Below are 21227 nucleotides of genomic sequence, written 5' to 3' on the forward strand. Positions count from 1 at the left end.
ATGCAAATTGTTAGAGGCTCTTCACATGTTTCTTATGTCTTGTTACATTTGGTTTGCATGCACAGCACCGATACTTTTGTCAATGACTTGATATATCAACATTTTGAGTATCATCTTTTATTCATTCCTTTTAAAGTTATCTTCATACTCGGAAGCAGTATGTTTCTGGAGGCATATTCAGAAAGCTTTGTCTTAATTTGTACCAATTATTCAGTTCAAACTCCTTCTGTGGTTAAAATCATTTAGAGTTTTATCATACCTCTGCTACATAGCTCATTAAAAACCATATGAAGCTTCCAAAATAGAATCCTGACTGCATGACGGTCCAAATTATTAAGTGATTATAGAAATCGGATCAAATAGATGATCAGAAGTTCGGGGGGGGGGGGGGGGGATTCTGTTATTAGCTAGTCTATAATGACAGCATTTCTTATCTTACAACTGTGACATGAAGAGGGAGCTGTAGCTCTTCTGAGACACAGTTCTGCCTGAACCAGCGAACCCAGCCAAGCTCCCCGATCTCCTGTCTTCTTTCTCTTTCTCTCCTTCTGTCTCCTTCTCTTTCTCTTGTTCGTTCTCTCACTCACTCACTCTTCCATTTTTTGCCACTGTGCCAGTTAATTTAAATGTATCTGTTCAAGTGGAGATAATCCATGCAAATCAGAGTCACTGGCTCCCAGTGCTTGATTCACAAAGAGAACTCAGCTTCAGGAGGTCACTCGTTCACAGCTGCTCCTCCCATTATATTTTTCCCTTATTGCAGAACTGCTGCATGTATACAGTGACTGAAAGGACTCAATTTACTGCAACTGCTGCCTGGTTTTACTTACAACTTTCTGTAAAGGGAGACTTACCTTCTGTCTGTCTTGTTAAGGTAGGAAGTCTGATTCTTCTAAAGACATGTAATACCTCCACTGTTTTCTCATTATCAGATGCCACTATAGCGATGCATATTGTTGTCAGCATTAGGTCCTAACTGGATAATGCCAGGTGCTTGATGCTTTTGTTACTTATATGTATAGGTGCAATTGTTTAAATGACTGTTGTTCTAATGTTTACTTAGCCAGTTTTTATCCTTTTTACAGTATCAGGCAAGGTCTTAATACAAAGTCTCTGATCGACAGATGCAGTCTTCAATCAAGTTTATTTTTTAAATGTTTTCTAATCTATGTGTAAGTTGATGCAGTGCTGTCTTCACCAAGTGGAAAAATTAATATTGTCAGGGATTTCTGGCCTTGAACTTTATTAGACTATTATCTCTGGAGCAGAACAAACTGTTGAAATGTTTTAAACAAAAAATAAAAAGGTCACCTTTTACTTTGCACTGTTGTAAACAAGGGAAACTGAAGGCCTTGCTGGAAATGGGCCTGTCAAATAAATTTAAGCCACAAGATAAACATATTGTTAATAGAATTGCCAGTGGTAGTGGAAGTAATGAAATGGAACCATTACAGTTATGTGTTAATATCTATTGTTTAGAAATGTTGGACATGCAATACTTGCTGCAAAAAAAAGTGCAACAGAATCTCAAGAAACTAAGTGGGCAAAATTCTTAAAGAATTTGTTTAAAAAAAAAAAAGAAAGAAAAAGAAAAAAAAAGCACTATTTAATTAGTCTCAAAGTATATGAGGCAAGAAATATGAGACTGAAGCATTTGAAAGTACACACTGATTTTATGAAGGAAGATGGTAACTCTGGCATTACTTCACGTACATTTCTTAAGATGTGCTGGCAGAATATAGGGTTAAATCTGAAATGTGCCTTTATTAAGACAACTTTAGATATATTCACATACAGTAAAATAAGAGAGACGTGCAGTACAGAAATCACAGTAGTAGAATGTTTTGCACTTACCCTTGTCCCGCCATAAAAGTTGCTGTTCATTACCTAAAACAGCTGGAATTAGTAAATAACAATTTATTTTCTTTCCCTCACTCTTTTTCAGTAGCCTACCTATATAAATAGGACCTGATGAAATTACAGTAGACTGAAAGTTCTGAAACACAACAGAAATGAGACACAAATTTGGTAAAGCAAACTGGAGAGAAAGAGGGGGACAGAGAAAAGCCTTCCTTACTTTCCTGAATAATATTGAAGATACAAATCTTCAGTTTCATCTTTGGGGAATGGATACTTTTAGGCTTCAGCAAATGTATTTGCTGCCATTATCACAGTGCCTAAAATATGCATCTTTTCTCTTTGATATACAGTCTGCTTTTGTAAAAAAATGTATTCTGATTTTGGAGTATAGTACAAACCAAAGGAGCCTTGTCATTGTTAGCATAAAGAAGACATCTACACAAGTATTACTGTGCAGAGGGCAATCTTTCTTTCTCTGGCATTTGTTAGGTTACTGTACATAGAATTTAGCAGATAAATATCTTCTGCTTCCTGGCATTTTAGTGATCCTATTGGTATGCAGACTGGTCTACTAGGATGGCAACTGGAAAAAGAAATATGTTTTATAGCAGTGTGTAATAAAAGCCCTTCACAATGATGTAAGTGGAGTCTGACCTTTCTTTCTTACCCGGTAATTAGAATTTTTATTAACTATTTCAAGTGCAGAGTTTTTTAAGTAAATTGACATTATGTAGGAGGAAACAGCATGTATGTTTCAGCTATGTGTTCAAAAACAATGACTTGTAGCAATACTTCCAGATAGAAACAAAGAAAGAAAGATTTCTTCATGCTACTTCCTGTACATAAAGTGATTTTAATTTATAGAAAGGAAGATGCTGTGCAAAACCATTCTGCTAAGGAACAAGAACATTTATAAGGTGATGATGGTGATGATTATTAGTAGTAGTAGTATTACCCCAAAAATGGGGGAGGGGGGAGTGTTGGGGAGAGAGGGAGACAGAATTATCATTAGGAAAACTAAACTTCAGAAAAGGCATATTGCGGATCTTTTATTTGACTGATTCTCTGGCCCAGGATAAAGTTGGGGAAGTAAGGGTGATCCCTGTGGAGTTTGGTAATACAGTAAAATGAGATTAGATGAATCAATACTGGAGATATGACAAGGGGACGAAAGGGCCTTTCAGAGGAAGATTTTTTTTTTTGTAAGTGGATTAAAAAAAACACTGTAGCAGACAGCTATTTTCTACTTCCTTTCCCTCTTCTACCAACTAACCAATGTTTTACACATATGGAAATATTTCCTGGTGAGTCATAATGATCTTTTCAGAGTTATTTCCAAATGATACGAATGATTATTTTAAATTCACTGAGCTTACATCATCATGATTTGTTGAATTGATTGGTTCCCTGAAATAAAGGAGATGAGGGTCAGTCTGACATATTATCTATGTCTCTGAATTTGTATTTGTAAATTTCCCAGGAAGCTCTCCAAAGAATTCACCTTTATGTTAACTTCAAGTTAGTCTGCTTAACAAAATTATTACAGTTCTTCTACCCCTAGTTTGTTTTATACTGCCAATCGTTTCTTCCTTTTCATCTGTGAGCTTGCCATTGCTATAGTAACTCACTCAAACGCCTTTCCAAGATAAGTTACATTTTATTCCATTTTAGTGCACCTTGAAGCAGAATCTATAGGATGCGGTAAACTGTGTAGCCATATATAACATAGTGCACTTACTCCCTTTAGACTCTTTACTGCTAGTTTTACAGAGAACAGTTAAAAAGATAAATTATCATCTTAAAAGGATGCTGTATGGATTCTTAATAAATTCCATCCATCCAGCTTCTTAAGGGTCCAGTAGGTCATAGTTTTGAGCTGGTAGGTAAACTTGCAGTACTGTGTCTTAAAAATATTCGAGGGGGTGGGAGGTGGTATATGGCAAAATGAGGGGCCATATGATAGATCATTTAAGAAAATACAAATCTGCATAGATTAGTAAGAAAGAAACTCTCTCTACAGAATTATCAAGCAGTGAGATGCAATGGCTGATTTGCCATAGCTGCACAAAAGAACATGTGGCCCAAGTTTTCTCATCAATTTCTCTTTGATTATATCATGCTCTCCTTTTCACAGTACTTTTCATTGCTTCCTACCATGAATGTACTACCCTAGTATCATGTTCCAAACTTCAGGCCTTTTATTCATGATAGAAATTAGTGCTATTGGAAGAAAATACCTCAAGGGGTTAAAAGCTGAATCAGTTCTGTAATTGATGGACTTACCTACTGACAACCTTTGAGGCTCTTCTCTCTCCCTTTTTTTGTCTAAAGAACAAGATTGACATTCCTTTTATGAGTTTGGAATTCTTCAGTGGGTGGAAGGTGCTTGGTAGTAACTGAAATTAACCTGAGGCTTTGTCAGTCTACCTTTTCTTGAAACTTCAATGAAGTTTTAGTAACAGTTAACATTTTTATGCAAACAACCGTTCTTATCAGAACACTGCATTCTTCTGTCATGTCATACCTTTCTTTGTAATTTTTGGATATGTTTAGAGGTGGGCCCTTTATTCCCTTACATATCTATCTTTGTTTCAAGAAGTCTAAATGAAAATTTTCCCAGTTGAAATGCACCAAAGGAGAGACAGATAAAAGAAAATAAATGGAGTGGAAATGCATCTTTAAATGGTTAGCCTGAGAAACATTGAACATGGTTATCTGACATTATGTCAGAAAGTGTTATCTCTAGAGGAGAAATGAGCAAGAGCAGGTCCATATAGAAAAGTAATTGTTACTTTACTTCTGTCTGTTTATTTGGGTTAGCTTGAACTGTCTCCCACTTTTTTTTTCCTCTCCCAGTGTGAAAAGATCAACTATTACAAATGCAGCCAGTAGGAATTTGACTCAAAAGCTATGCTCATTTGACCTCTGGATACAAAATATCTAAGATAAACAAAAATCTGAACAGCTTCCCCACATAATAAAGTGCAGAAATGTGCAGAACATGGGTCCATAGCAATTTAACAATTTTAGAATAAAGACAAAAAATTGGTCTCACTGTTAGACTAGCATTTTATTTCCCAGATTCTCTTCTAAATGGCAAACACTGGATTTGTCTTGAAAACAGTACCCAGTACATAAGATGAAAAACCCTTGGCCAAATTGTACATGGCTTTTCCTCAATGAAATTAAAATGGGTGGGAGCAGTGAATCGGCAAACAGATGCTATTTTAGCCGTGAAGCTTAAAATTTCCATTTCCAAAAGATAAAAACAGACCAAAAAAAAAAAAAAGAAAGAACTATAGTAACCACCTGAGAATTAGGAATTGATTTAATTTCTGTATGATGCTCCTAGTGACTTTTTCCTAAGAATACATTTGTCACTTGCGCGTGTCATTCCTATCACTCTGCTGATGTTGCCACATTTAAAAAAAATCCTTTGAGTTAAATAAATATGTACTGGTGTGGCTGAATTTCTAAAAACTACTTTCTTCAGCTTTTTTCTCTTTGCTACCAGGATCATAATTGTAAAAGGGTGGAAAAAATAGAATACACCCATTCTAAGACAGATGACTAAGAAAAGTTTTTAGGATCTGTATGCGGAAAAATTCACTGGTCTCAACAGACCAATAGACCCAATACTTAGACATTTAACTTGCCTTTATAGAGGAGCCTGTGGCTCAGAAACTACACGTTGGCTAAGGGGGACAACAACCAAAGGATTAATAGCTTGATAAAGGGAATATAGCTGCTAAGTAGCCTACGCAATTTTCTATTATCTGACCTTTGCGCTATGTTATGTTATGTGAGTTAGTGGACCAATAATAACAATGTAACGTTAACTATGACACCGTGACCTTGTACAATAAAAAGTGTATTAAGAAAGAAAGAAATTTCAAAGTTGGCCCCAGCATTCCTGAGCTATTTTATGCTCTGTATCCTTCCAATGAAGAAAAGAGACTTACACAAAGAATTTAGATAATTTCTGAAAGAAGGAAAGCTTATTAAATCTTTCTTATTAGAACTCTCTTATCCTCACCAAGCCCCATTTTGGTCCCTGCAGAATAAGGAGGTTGTTTGTAAAGACAGCTCCAAAGAGGCGAGACCATGCATATGAAATTATTCCACATTCCCCTCATTGTATAGGACTGCTCTGCAGCCAATTTTTCATCTACTAGGCTTGCAGTAGCTTCTGCACTCACCATCCAAGTTGTTTAGACAGCCGGGATGTGTTAGTCACAGATCAACCAGGTGTAAATTTACATCTCTGTCCCTTTCTGTCTCAATCCAGTCCCAAAACTCCCTTCCACACTCTGTAGCACACAAAGGGTGCAACCCCTCTGTAGAGGGTCTTCACATCCTGCCTCTGTGCAGGTACAACATAACTATTCCATTGCCTAAACAGAATTAGGAACATATATCCTTTGTACTTGTGACAAATCGTACACTCCTTACTTTGTCTGCCTGAGTGGGCATTTCAGGATTTAACCCCTAGAAATTAAGAACAATATTCACAAAGTGGCTACTGATTTGGAGTATCTCTTTTTTTTTCAGGAGCCCATCTTGAGGCACCTAAGGACCAATTAACATGAGTGCCAAGCATTCACAACTCCAGTCAAGTCACTGAGAGCTGAACAGGCTTGGCACCTCAGAAAAGCAAGTTCCTGGCACTCTGCTCAGTTTGTTCTCCCAAAGTCAACAGCCATCTTTGACTGTAAATATCTGAATCAGAAAACTGACACAAACTCTTGAGACTGCTGTTACGTGGCTGGTCAGGCAGGAGAGTAGACAGACACATGCACAGAGAACAGCATTGAGGTAATAACAGAGGGAAATCAAAGGCATCGCAACAATACTGGTTGCATGTATAAAGCATGTTTTATGGGTCTGCACATTTGGTTTTAATTTCTCTTGAAATTATACTAATAGAGTCTGATAAACTAAACATAACAGGGATTGGCCTAGACTCGACTCTTCATATTGTTTATTGTGTGTGTTCCCCTGTCTTCCCACCCCGTCCCCAGTCAATCCCCTCCCACACCACTACCACCAAAATCCATCATGAGTATGTCATAAAACCTATTTAATTTCCTATGAAAGATTATAGTAAGTGTGCTTTTAATGTAATGATGTCAGTGGTGGATGATAACATGTATTAGGCAGCACAAACTGCTGATTATCTGTCAGGATAAATCTGTTTATTTCAGAAATAGCAGTCTGACAACCCCCTGTTGTTAATCGTGAAAGTACATGCTAATGCTAGGTACTGTTTGGTAGGATTCTTGCAAAGAAATGCGTTCGCTAGGCTCTTGCTTTGACATTCTTTACATCTAGTTTTGCAAATTTTTCATATTAAAAAAAAAAAAAAAGCATCTGAGGTAGGAGACAAGCAGCTGATGTGCCATTTAAGTTTGCAGCTATTCATAGGAAAGATGACTTGTGAAATGAGAGAGTGGATTATAGGATTATGCTTTAGTTCAGACTGTGCCTATGGCTGGGCTTGTCATTAGTGATTTCAATGCAGGCCCATTAGTATTAACCCAGGGAAGTAAAGAAAAAGCACAAGGGAATGGAGAAAAGTTAGTTAGGTACTTCTCCCTCCCACCAGAGTCACTCTTTCTTTTCCAGTAGTGACTACAGTTTCTAATTGTATCACAGACTAAAAAGACTATTTCCAGATGATATACAAGGCATTCTGCTTTAATGAGAAGTGTCAAACTGAACCAAACAGCACTTTTATTGTTGTGAATTTGACCCCGCTTCTGTGTTGCAAAAAATGAATATTATGTATCTGAAGTGAAATACAAATGGATTATTGAAGCATAGTTTGCCAAACCTTAGGTGAAGAGGTATTTTGTCTGGCTTTATTGCATTTTGATCATTTCATGAATGCCATAAAATGCTGAATAGCATAATAAAAATTGATATTTATATTGACATTTCAGGATTCTAAATAGAAGCTCAGAAAATCTAAACAGTCTCCAGGCTTTCTGCAGCTGTTCCTCCAAAGCCATTCTTGTGCTGGCTAATTCATTTTCTCTCCCTCCCCCCCCCCCCTTTCAATTGGCCCTAATATAAACATCTCTCACTAAAGTAATTTCTCCCCATAATATTATGCGCATCTTCATCTTAATTCAGAATTTACATGTGTTTTGCATATTTTTGCATCAGTATGTCTGTTTTAAATTAGATAAAGGTCACTGTCATTCATAATCAAGAAGAAGGTGCATGAAAGGTCAGGATTCAATAAAAAAAAACTGATTAGATGTAGAGGTTTGTTCATGTGATTCAGTATATCATTGAATAAGTGGAAATCATGAGTCAACAAATTAACCTCAGCATAATGGGTTACTTGCTTCATTAGGATCAGAAATGAGATTCACTTATTTTTTGCAATATACTATTTGTTTGTCTCTGGGTAATAGGCGGAGATAGTGTTCATTGGTTCTTACATAGCTGAGAGGGGTTTTTTTATAATTTGTTTGGGTTTAAAATGTGTCATGAATGAAAATGCCTATGTTTAAAAAAAGAAAGCAAGACTCCAAATTCATGTTGTATTAATATAAATATCAATTAGACTAATGTAACTTCCTGCAAAAAGATAAGCAAATTATAAAGTTAGGATCTTTCTTTTTACACAGGTTTTAACTTCAACATTAAGGAATGTTCACTGAGTAATTCAGTTAGGAGCTGGTATCAGGTGCAAATACAGATGTGTTCATTAGCAAACAAGGATGAACTAGGAGCAAGGATGAATTTATGGTTAGGGTAACTTCAGTACACATACCGGCTCTACAATAAACCTCCTGTGTGATCTTGAACAGGCTACTTCATTTTTCTCTCTGCCTCAGTCCCCATCTATGGAAAAGCAGAAATACTAATAATTTTTTATCCCCTGGGGAGATGGATGTTTAATCCCCACATAGGATTTTTGGAAAGGAAATTTCTTTACTGGAAACTTTTGGAATTGCTTCAATGTCTATTACAGCAAAAGAAAAATCAGACTGAGAAAGATTGCAATTAAAATAGTTATACATGTCAAATGTTTCAGACATTGTGTATTTCTTTAAGCTTTCTTCACGTCTGTGTAGAATAAATATCAGGTTACTACTTGTTCTCCTGGTTTTTGGGGCACTGTTCAGTGACTATTATACCCTAAGGATGAAAGAAAATTACACTTGCCTGTTAACAGTCTAAACTTAGACTCTACGGTTTTCAAATAAGTTGTAGTCTATCTTTCTCCTGTAAATATATATTCTTGGGGTTCATGATCAAAGCTGGAAGCATCACAACTTAAATCAATATTTTTGTGCTGCTCTCACACCTTATTCTCTCACTGTTTTTAGTGGAAAGTCAAGAAATTACACTGAACAACTATTAAGTTTTCTTATTTGGGTTACCCTTGAAGTTTGTCATTTAGTTCAGCTTATATGGTTGATTCAACATTTCCTTCAGTTGTTTTTCAAGCACCTCGCATTGGATATAAGGTGCAATAAGATGTTTTGATGACACCTTCTAAAATAAGATCACACCTGATGCTCCTGGATATTAAAAATACTGTGAATGTACTGAGAATCCTCTCCATTCTGCCCGCTTTGTGGAGAATTTTGCTGTAGAAGGGACAGAAGTGGGATGGAGAGGGAGGAGGGATTTCCATTTCAATCCTTTCATCAGCTCTGCTGAAAGTGTCTAAAGGATTTCCACAGGCTACTCCAGTTGTTAAGCTAAAGGAGCCCCAAGGCCGTAACCACTCCATTGTCTATGAGATGGGATAGTTCCTCTTGTCCATGCAGAAGACTGAACAACCTGTTTGTGGTCATTTATCACTCCATTGCCTATAGCAAAATTACAAGGTAGTAGATTTAGCCCATTGCTTATGTCAGTGACTTTTAAGGATGAAGTACAATATTAGTATTCTAAGGTGCACAAATACTTCACGTGATTCACAAGATAAATGCAGAGATTTCAAAGAGGACTCCATAGTGTCAAAATATTTGGACCTGCTATGGCCTTTCTGAGTTCATTGCAGAAAAGAATAGCTCTATTATTTTTCCACAGTCCAAAAATGAGTGAAAGCTAAGAACTGGTATTTTCAAAAGGGTGCCTTGTATCCAAAAGGTTGAGAACCACTGGCTTATGCACTTTGGGATGCTTGAAAATAAAAGGAGTTAGAAGTAAGGAACCTGCTGGGTACTATTCCCAGCTCTGCTGCTGACTTGCATTGTGCCCTTGAAAAAAGTCACTTATACCATGTTTTCAATGTAAAGTTGTGAACTTAATTCCATGTGTAAAAACCTAAGTATGTGCCCTGCATTTTGTATGTGCTGACACCTACAATTGAATATAACATCAGCAGAAGTTGTGATTGAAATTTGTAGTCCAGAAACTTATTTTCATGACTGAAATTTGATTCCAGGGCACGTGTACACATTTCCAATACCCAGTCTATGATCATGTGGCTTATTTGTTTAAGGCATGTGATCGTAGATCAGATATGGCATGTGCACTCATTCACTGGTGCTGGCAGCCCAATACAAGTAAATTGAGGTAAGGGAAATGTAGCGTCGGGGGGGGGGGGGGGGGGGGTCTGCAGTGAGGGTTGTCTGTCCAGGAGTGGAGGGGGTCAGGGGGCTAAAAACAGCTGAGGCAGAGTTGGTGGGGGAGGGGTAGGAAAAGCACAGCTCCAGGGCTGGGGCAAGCAGATGGGTTTTCTGGGCCCTGAGGCTGCGCTCCAAATGTGTACAGATGTTCATTAGATTGGGCTAATTCATTCCCAGTTTAACTTTATTCACATTCTCACGTGAACTACATTAGATTGGGCTGGCAATTTTTGGCCCTAACCCTAGTTAGGTTAATTTAAGTGTAACATCTGCCCCTGGTTTTGAAAAGTGTTTTGTGGCTGTGGTTATGATTTGTTTCGCCAGCACTTAGGAGCCCAAGTTATAAACTATATCCCTATTGTGCTTGGCACTGCACCACTGCAGGGGTGTCATGAAGATTCATCAAAGGTCTATTCCGTATTGATCTTTGAAAAATAAAATTGTGTAAAGGCTAGACATCATTATTTATATAATTATTATTTCTTAAAAATGAACCTCATTTATTATAATAGTACTAGTGCTTGCTCTTCAGATTATATGTGCAAATTACATACAGTATATGAGCCACACACATAATTTGAAAATAAAAAATACATATAAACTTGCAGCAATTTAAACAATAATCCAGAATAACCATATTCGCAACTACTAAGCTCTTCACAACCATATAGAGGAGAAAAGAGAAGTAAGGTAATCTATCCATAACAAAATCCAATCTTGTATAAACTTCCATTATCCTTATACGATTTCTCTTCCTTTATGGGATGTATTAATAACATGTAATAGGCCATTGTAGAATGGACCTAACTTGTCTGTAAAGCTTAGGTTCTTCCCTTGACTTCCGATAGACTACAAACTAAGCTGCTTACAGAAACCTTGTCAGAAGCATTTTCTGTCAGAGAATAAAGTTTCATCAAACCTAAAATGTTTCACAAAGCTGTGTTGACTTCATCAAAATTTCATTTTGAAGCAAAACCAGGGTAAAAAAGTGCTATGTTGACATATTCAGAAAGAAACTATTCCTTTTTGTTTATTTTTTATTTTGCATTAAAATATTATACAACACAAAATAAAGTGTCAAAACTAAAATAAATTAGTTTGATGTTGTCAAAATGTAACATCTTGATTGATTTTTAAAAAGGAGATTTTCTTGGATTTTGTTCACATATAATTTTTGTTTCTGCTTTGTTTAAGATTAGAAATCTTACAAAGATTACAAAGCATAATTTCCATCCTCTGAACATCTCTATCAATATCAACCTACCCAATGACTTTAGTGATTCTCTTTCAGTCTCATGCACCTCTTTTTAAAGTCTAGATGCAGCATAAATGCATTCAGTTACATCAAACCTAATCTCTTAGGGTGCTGATAGAAGTGAAATTTGTCGTGTGACTGGCCCCTTGATAGTGCTCTAAAGCCACGCCCTGATAGAAGTACATAACTGCAGAGTTCTTTAAAAGTGCCCAATCACAAAACAACCTAATCTTCATTTAATGAGTGTTCAAATGAAGGCGCTCCAAAGTGGAGCGCCTTCATTACCTTCTGTTTGTCCTTGCTCCCAGTGCTTTCTGCAGAATGAGAGGAGGGATGGGGGAGTGGTGATGGGGAGGGAGCTCCAGGCTGGGGTTTGCCCAGCCAGTGCTGAGGTGGTGGATTGCAGCCCCCCACCTCAGATTGGAGCCCTTCACCCCCATCCTGCAGACAGAACTGTAGCTGGGTGAGGGGCAGGGCTAGGGGGGAGAAGTTGCAGACACGCAGCATCACTCCGCTGGATTGGCTCCAAAGTAGAGTTTGATTCCTTCTCCCCCAGCCCAACCAGCCAATGAATGTCTGTTGGGTTGAGGGGGATCACTAACTCATGGGACTTTCTGTGAAGCTCTATGAGTTACAGCAAGAAACTGCACATCTGTCAGCACCTTCAGATTCATATACATAAAACTAAAATTATTTTCTGTATATTTCAATTTTTAGTTGTCACTGGCATTACAATGCTCATTTAAATGCAAGTATTTCACAGCACTTTCACCTTTAAAAGTGCAATTTTAATAATATATATAATATAAAAATAAGGTTTTAATAAGATAGCCTGTTAATATCAGGATACTAACTGATTAATAACTTTCTTCAAGCAGACCTTCATTTGGGCATCAGGAATAAATGCTTTGTCTCTTTGATATATTTTCAGGTTAAACACAAATGTTGTTAGTTGTCAAATACTAACTATTTTAAAGGGTAATTCTTCAGGATCTTTAACAGCTATAAATTGATCTCTGGGACTCGGATGTCATAGTACAATCCAGATATGTTCCATGAATTCAAGTTTCAGCAAACTAGAGTACAAAAGAAGGAAATGCTTTAATTTACCTTGGGGATAGAGTATATTAAGCACAATAATGAGGATTTGCGCAACAAGCAGTGAGTCAAGGATATTATTTTCCTGCAAAGTAGATAATACAATAATCAATCTAGACAGCTACTGTATATCTTTCAATACTTAAGGCTTTAATAAAGGTAAGCTCCAAGAATTCTATTTAGACTTGCAGACCTTTACATCCTGAACCATCAAGAATAATCATAGATGCATTAAATCTACTTGGAGTAAACTGATTGATTTCTTAGTCATAAATCACAAACTCTCAGGATAAGTTGATTTTCAGATTTACCATTTCTAATTATTTTCCCTTTCCTCTTTGTATTAAAAGATATAGATCAATCAGGCACCTGTTCTCAAACTGTCAGTTTTTGCCAGTTAATACAAGTAAAAACTAAACTACATAGAAAAAATAAGTTATGTTTCATAAAAGATCTAGCACAAATGCTTACATCCTCTGACTACAAGGAGAAGTGCTAATTTCCTTTATCTTGAAGTCTCAGATGACTGCATTAACAAGCCAATATTTTCATACGTAAAGCTCCATATGATTATAAACCCCAGACTGGATAGCTGAATAAAGTTTGCCCCAAAATGAAGAGAGGTATTCACTATTGAGAAAAAGGCCCCAGTACCCATATATTCTATGAAATCTGTAAAACCCATTCTTTGGAGAGTATTCAAAGAGATCAAATGTGAGAATAAAGGTTCACAATCATAGCAGGTTTGCCCTAGAATAGTAGTTTGGAAATGTGAAGTACGAAAGAAAGGCAATCTGTGCCAGATACTGATTAAATTTCAGTCATCTATCCAAAGCAGTCCCTAGTTGCTTGTAAAATGCTCCATATAATTACAGTAACTACAGTTTTTAAAGCAATTTACACATTGGCCTTTATCTTGGGTCTCTCTTTGTGGGTGCATTTCTACTTTAAAATCAATACTTTTAAAATAAATTTTAATGAGATGTGTTCATCTTTAGTTATGTGTGGACCCTTCAAAAAGTCAGTCTCAAATATCTTCCCCTTCATTTCTCTTGGCATTTGGGAGAGCTTAGCTGTAATCAACTGTTGTACGCTCTCCTTGTGAAGCCACGATTGTTCAGTGACTTCAGTGTGGTATGCCACTTAACTATATTTAAACTCTTAAGGAGCTAGGATTTGATACCAAATTAAACCAGAAAACACAACCAGAATAAAGTAACATTAAGATTTGAATTGTGTCTATTGCACTTTATGCAGATGTATATGTCAGACTTCTGTGGCTCTTAATCTATGGGATCTCCATCCTGTAAACCAGATTTCTGATAGCAGATGAGATGTCATTGGCCAAGCACCCGAGGGCTGATTCAGTACAATGATATACCAGTGTTACCACAGTGTAACTCCAGTGGAGTTCTTGTGACATAAAATGGAGTAATGCATCAGTGAATCGGGCCCTTCAGAGTCAGTAAAAATGATCTCAGTTTAGCTACTTTAGCATAAAATGGAATAACACAGTAGTGAATCAGGCAGTATGTGCAGAAAATAGAAGCCCTCAATTGTGGGACTGCAGGTAGCTTTTGTTTGTTTTGCTCTGTTTGTTCAAGGTGCCTTTTCTAACTGCCAAGCACAGAAAAGCTCCTTAGTTATTCTGCATCTTATTGTTACCAATGCTATTATCATAACTGGAGCTAATAGTATGAAGCACATTTGTTTTTGTTTAGGAACGATAGGGTCACTAGAGATAATCCAAAAGGCTGTTCCATAAGGGATTATTTTAGATGATGTTTTCCAAAACTGTCACATATCATAAAAAGGGCAAAGCACTTGTTAATGCTTGTGATTGATCCTCTGTCAAGTCATGATTGCGGTCACCAACAGGTTGTATTCTTTAAACAAAGCAATAGAAAATGCCGCATTCTCACTTGGCCAACCCAATTAGCTTTCTGGCATTGTATTCTCCTTCCATACATTTCTTCTCTTTCCATACACTCTTCTTGCGAATTAGTAAATATCCACTTAAATTAAAAAGAAATGGCAAGGTGTATACATACAAGAGATGTACCTGACAGAACACATCTGTCTTGCTAAATGTCATAGTCCCAAACCGCTGCCCTCACTGTTTACTTGCAGTTCCCAGCTGGATTGTATCCAGTTTAGAATCTGATCCTGAAAATGCTTCCAAGCATAGTGGAAGGGAGTGTGCATGGTGGTAACTATTAAATTGGTGCTATGAGCTTTCACAATTTGGCTTTTAAGTTGTAATACAGAAGAGCACTAAAGCACATGTTTAAATTTTACCCATGAGGTCAATGGAACTACTTGCAATGGAAAGTTGAAGACACACTTAAATATTTTTGAATTATAGCATTATGTATAACTTCCCCATGAAAGAATGCATCTTTTTCTTCGGTTTATCTCTGAAAAGTGGTTTCCTTTTTATGACTCCATCTAAATATTATTAATCTTATTCCTTCCCATCCATAAAACATGAATTAGGGCAATAAAATGTTCTGCCATCCTTGTCTATCCTGGACCATGATTCCCATGTCCCCATGGTTGTTTAGTTCCATAGTTGTTCCCCCTCTGAGTAGTGTTCAGCAGAGCAGTTCTAGGATCATACGACAGGACCAGCCCCAAGGGTGGCTGTAACATCCCCTAGTGGCCAAACTACCTGCTCCCACTCAGGAGCTGAGCTTACATCCCCCTGGGTACCACCCTACTGGTCACACGGCTCCGTTACCAGGCACTGGTGTTTCTTGTAGTCCAAATAAGCCTCCTGTTCCTACTATCTTGCTGTTTATAAGTCTTTCCTACTTTAAGTGATGGGACAGAGGCCCCTGTTACAGATCCCTAATATTTAAATCTAACTATTTTTGGAAAAAAGAAAGGTTAACAAATCTTGACGTATGTTATAGATTTCATAGATGTTAGGGTGGAAGGGACCTCAAGAGATCATCAAGTCCCACCAAGAGCAGGAAGTCAGCTAGGGTCAAAGGATCCCAGCACGATAAGCATCCAAATGCTTCTTAAAGGAGTCCAAAATAGGTGCTTGTACCACCTCTGGAGGGAGTCTATTCTAGGCCTTGGGGGCTCAGCCTAAAATGATCTTGGAGGAGTTTGTGACTCTTGGATCTTGTCATCCTTTGGGGTGCTCTGGTGAACAGACATTCCCCCAGATCATGATGCACATTCCTGATGAATTTACAGCCTGCCACCAGGTCACCCCTAAGCCTGCACTTTTGCAGCCTAAAGAGTCCCATGGCTCTCATCCTCTCTTCATAAGGCCTATTCTTTAGCCCTCTGATCATGTGCATAGCTGTCCTCCAGACTTTCAAGCTTCTCAACATCCTTCTTGAATTGTGGAGCCCAGAATTGGATGCAGTACTCCAGCCATGGCCTTACCAAGTCCAAGTACAGCAGGAGGATGACATCCTAAGATTTACTTGAGAAGCGTCTATGGATGCAAGCCAGAGTTTGGTTTGCTTTACCAGCTGCAACATCACATTGGTGGCTCACGTTCATCTTGTGGTCAGTCATGACCCCCAAGTCTCTTTTAGCCATGATACTAGTGAGCATAGCACTGCTGAGCCTATAAGCGTGCTATGAGGATTTTTTCCCCAAGGTGGGGAAATACATTTGTCGGTATTAAATGTCATTGGGTTTGTATCTGCCCACTTTTTCAGCCTATCCAAGTCAGCCTGGATCACCAGCCTATCCTCAGGTGTGGACCCTCTACCCCAAAGTTTGGTGTCATTTGCAAACTTGGCCAGTCCAATTCTGACATCAGTATCCACATCATTGATAAAGACATTAAAGAGAACAGGTCCAAGGATGGAGCCTTGGGAGCACCACCTGTCACGTAGCGCCATGATGATTCACTTCTGTCAACCACCACTTTCTAAGTCTGGCCTCAGAACCAATTCCCCAGCCACTGAAGTGTGATGTAGCCGAGGCCACAGTTGGCCAGTTTTTCCAAGAGGAGATCATGGGACATGAGATCAAAGGCTTTTTTAAAGGCCAGATATATGATGTCAATCTGTTCTCCCTTGTCCAGGTGATATGTCACCTGGTCATAGAAGGAGATGAGATTGGTTAGGCAAGACCTAGCCACAACAAACCCATACTGGCTGTCCCTCAGGATGTTGCCATCAGCCAGCTTATCAAGAATGGTCTCTTCAGTGATTTTTTTTTTTTTTTTTTTTTCCTAGAGTCTTTCCAGGGATTGAGGTCAAGCTGATTGGTCTGTAGTTCCCCAGATCTACTTTCCTCCCTTTCTTGAAGATGGGCACCATATTGGCCGCCTTCCAATCTTCAGGTACTTTATCTGAGCACCAGGAGTTTTCAAAAATCTTTGCCAGTGGCTGGGCTATGACTCCTGCCAGCTCCTTAAGTACTCTGGTATACAATCTGTCAGGACCCGCTGACTTGAAGGAGTCCAGCCTCTCAAGATGTTCCTTTACAACTTCTACACCAATGCTGGGTATAAATTCACCCTCACCCTGGCCATCCCACATCATGCTAGGCAGGGTGGTCCCTTTGGGTTGATGAAAAACTGACATGAAGTACCCATTAAGCAGGTTAGGTTTTTCCTGGATGTCAGTTGTCCCATTTGGTTTAGCAGGTGTCCAATGTTACCCTTGCTTTTCTTTCGACTCCCCACATATCTAAAAAAAGGACTTCATATTGTCCTTGATATGTATAGCCAGATGGAGATTGGTTGCAGCCTTGGCTTTCCTGGTTCGCTCTCTACAAGTATAGACTAGTGCAAAGTAATCCTCCTTTGTGGTGATTCCTATCGTCCATCCTTTATAAGCCTCCCTTTTTGATGTAGGAAGTGCACAAGTTCCCTGCTGAGCCAAGGGAGTTCCTGTGCCCTTTTGCTACCTTTCTTCTGAAATGAGATGGACATCCCTTGTGCTTTCAGGCTCACTCCCTTAAGGAGCAACCGCTCCTCTTGGACTCTTCTCCCTGTCAAGTCATGGTCCCTTAGGGTCTTGACAACAATTGCATTTAATAACCAATATTTTTCTTAGGCATCTGTCTTGAAAGGCATGTAGACATCCGTCTATAACTTCAGTGGTTTTCCAGATTTTATGCTTATATATTAAGTCACATTTGAGTTAAAGATCTATAGTTTGGTCTTTAAGGGCACTTTTACATATGCTTCAGGAGTGGAGGACTCTAAGAGCTGCTCTAATTAAAGTACTCAGATCATCTCATGTGTCAGTGTCCCCATACTTCAAAATGGCAGTGGGGGCAATTGAACTAAAGCTCTTTCAACGAGCTTTAGTTCAAGCACTCCCTAGTGCCATTTGAAAGTGCAGAGATGCTGATACATGAGATACAGGAGGCTGCTGGAGTGTGGTAATTGCCACACTCCAGCAGTCTCCAGCAGATTACCATGCTCCAGCAGATTAAACAAATCTGCTCCAACATGCTGTAATTACAGTGCATTAGAGCAGCCTCCATGCTTGTGTACAAACACCCTAAATTTGTAGAATTTTTCCAAAACAGACTTATAGCTGCTGTCCTGCCAGCTCAAGACATTTCTGTCTGGATGTCCTCGTAGATTTGCACATTAGCACCAGTTATATGAATTCATTCACCTGTTGTGCTCATCTGCCTTCCAGTTTAAGGCTTGAGTTGGGACTTGCTGCAGTTCTCATTAGATTAGTTTTTTCAAAGCTAATTGTTGACCCCTTCTTTTCTTTTCTTTTTTTTCCCCCCAATGTTGGACAACCATTTGGCCTTTGCTTGGATTCTGGGTGAGCTGTTACTTAGATCTATGTCATCAACAAAATCAAAATCATCTAGTTTACTGTTGTTAAACCAAGCTGAGCCTGTGTTATCTCCTACACTTCATGTCAGAATGAAGTCAATGCCAATGTGAAATGAGAGGTGAAAGTATTGTTATTAGTTACACAATAAAACTAGTAGTTTTGTGGCATATGTATCAGCCTAAGGGAAACATTGTAACTAGAAGGTAAAGACATAGGTTTTCTGGCACTTCATTTTAGACATCCTACAAAACTCTGCCATTATATCCCCTACAGAAAGGACATCACAATATAAGATTGTTCAATATATTCCAACTGCTCAGCAGGAAACACATCCCTCTCTAAATGTATACATCTATAAAGAAATACAAAATATTTCTCATACACTTTTTAATGATGCTACAACCCCCTCCGCCCCCACCCAACAACAACATAAAAGTTTTAAAGGCCGCAGTGGCTAGTAAATACTAATGTCTCATGCAAACAAGACATGCATCTGTAAATAAATAACATACATGACCACAAGGACCCTGTCACAAATATAAGTTCAATTGATGTGTATCACTCAACAGCAAGAGTTTCAGCTCATTGTGAGAAAAAAGTTAACATATTATCTTCTTAATGATATAGACATAAATTATTCTTGGTAGAGAGAATTGGAGAGATTGTGACAAAATGTATCCAGCAAATTGTATTCAACTTTGGTGCATTCAAATACAGTTTCAAACCACATCTTGTGTAATGATTGCCAGAGTTTTTATCCAGATCCTTTGGACAAAGTCAGCTTAATGCTAAATTTATTCTTTCCAATCAGCACAGCAGATACTTCTTTTCACTCTCAGATAAGAAACTAGCACTTAGAGCCAAATTTGGACTTCAGTGCTGTGGTTTGTGTTTTTCCTTTACATTTCAAATTGGCCACAGAAATGTCAACAATAATATGTGACATCATTGACATGATAAAGAATTGATTACCCAGTGTTTCCTATTTCATTTTTGCTAATACTGTTTCCCTAGGAATAACGATTAGATTTATATAAATATAATATTTTCCCTTGCTGAAGTAAAATGCTATTTGACATTAACAAAAGGTCAGGTGTCATGCTGTAGACCACAATGAGTATTGCTTTAAAGAATTATTGAATTAAGAGGTACATATATTTGACAAAGTATAGAATTCAAATAGCTGCCATACTGGCTGTGCCCTTTCATATGCCATAGATTTATTGACATTTGGTAATTATAAAAAAAGTTAAAACAGTTTGCATTGGATGGACACTATCAATTTAAAGCATAAAAATACCTCATTTAAGACTATGCCCATTTTCAACCATTGGCTCTTATTTTGTACACACAAAATATACAGGCAAAAGTCAAACTGTACATCAATGTGGGTTTGTGCTTCATTTGAGTGCTCACTTCTGTAGGTACACCTATGCTCATAAAAGTACTCCTAAAGAATCATCAGCTGGGTATTTTGCATACAGTAAGGAAAATCCTACAAGATTGTTTTTCTTTGAATAAATATAATATGACTTGAGTCACGAATTAAAACAACTTTGATGGTAACATCATAAATATTGATGGTAACATCCACAAATTTGATGGTAATATCCTCTAAATATTTGTTCACACCACAAGTATCTCGCATTGTTCAGCATGATTGACTCTTCTTGGCTGGAGTACCAGGTGTTTTGGACTAAGCTATAATACTACAAGTGCCAGAAGGTTTCATACTGGAAGGACAGATTAAACAAAAGGCAATTGCAACATCGATAGGTCTGAATAATAATGCTTTGTAAGTGTAGCACCTTTTATCTGTGTTTGCAGTTTGTAATACCAGAGCTATACAAGGAAATAGACTTACTGACTGGATATATCCCTGCAGCCAGCATTACAGCTGTTCACTTCCACAGCTGAATCCCATATTGCCACAATCCCTAGGCAGGGGCAAAATACTTAAAGTATTTAAAGCTTTATATTATAAAATGAGTTTTAAGTTTTTATTTTACAGGAATAATGTGACATTCAAACTTGCTTTATTTTTTAAATTCCTTCCTGTTATTACCAAGTATTAACTTAGATTATTACGCTGGGGAAGATTTAAGAAATCTCATTTTCATCTCACCATTTACATTTTACATTTGACACAATAAGAATAGACCACTGAGTTTCACTTTCAGAATTTCTAGATGTTGACTCAATGATATACCTTTAAAATAATCTCCTGTATGTGTAAGACAGGAATTTGTGGTAAGGACAGCAGCTGTAAAATGGTTTTTCATTAGTTCATCATCTACAAACAGTGCACCATGAGTATTTCATAAAGGTAAATTACATTTAGATGGATCCATAGTGCTGCTTTTCAATAACACCCAGGCCTGAATTGTGGTTCGGATCTAGCACAGAGTGCAGAGCCGTGCAGACCCAATGAGAGCTGCAAGAAACATTGCACCTAACTCGGGTGCCAAACCTATGTGAGAACAATTCAGACAATGCTCTCCGGAAAGTTAAAGAAATGATGAAATCATGGGCCTCCCCCATTCTTTCTAGTACCCTTTAAAGACACAATACCACCCCTTCCAATCTCTTCATGAGCCGCACTGACCTATAACCTTTCCCCTCACATTTACATCTTCA

The 21227-nt window shown here is 37.9% G+C and overlaps 1 protein-coding gene across 1 annotated transcript in view; it reads left to right on the forward strand.

Annotated features, from left to right (window-relative positions):
• The first annotated feature begins 564 nt into the window (after nucleotides 1-564).
• ADGRL2 (adhesion G protein-coupled receptor L2) overlaps nucleotides 565-21227 on the forward strand; it is a 493138-nt gene continuing 472475 nt past the window's right edge. Inside the window, exon 1 of the mRNA XM_090049620.1 lies at nucleotides 565-874. The gene's annotated coding sequence lies outside the window, so the exon portion shown is untranslated. The remainder of the gene's footprint in view (nucleotides 875-21227) is intronic.

This window comes from Crocodylus siamensis, chromosome 5, assembly GCF_052110815.1.
Source record: "Crocodylus siamensis isolate JL-2025a chromosome 5, ASM5211081v1, whole genome shotgun sequence".
NCBI lineage: Eukaryota > Metazoa > Chordata > Crocodylia > Crocodylidae > Crocodylus > Crocodylus siamensis.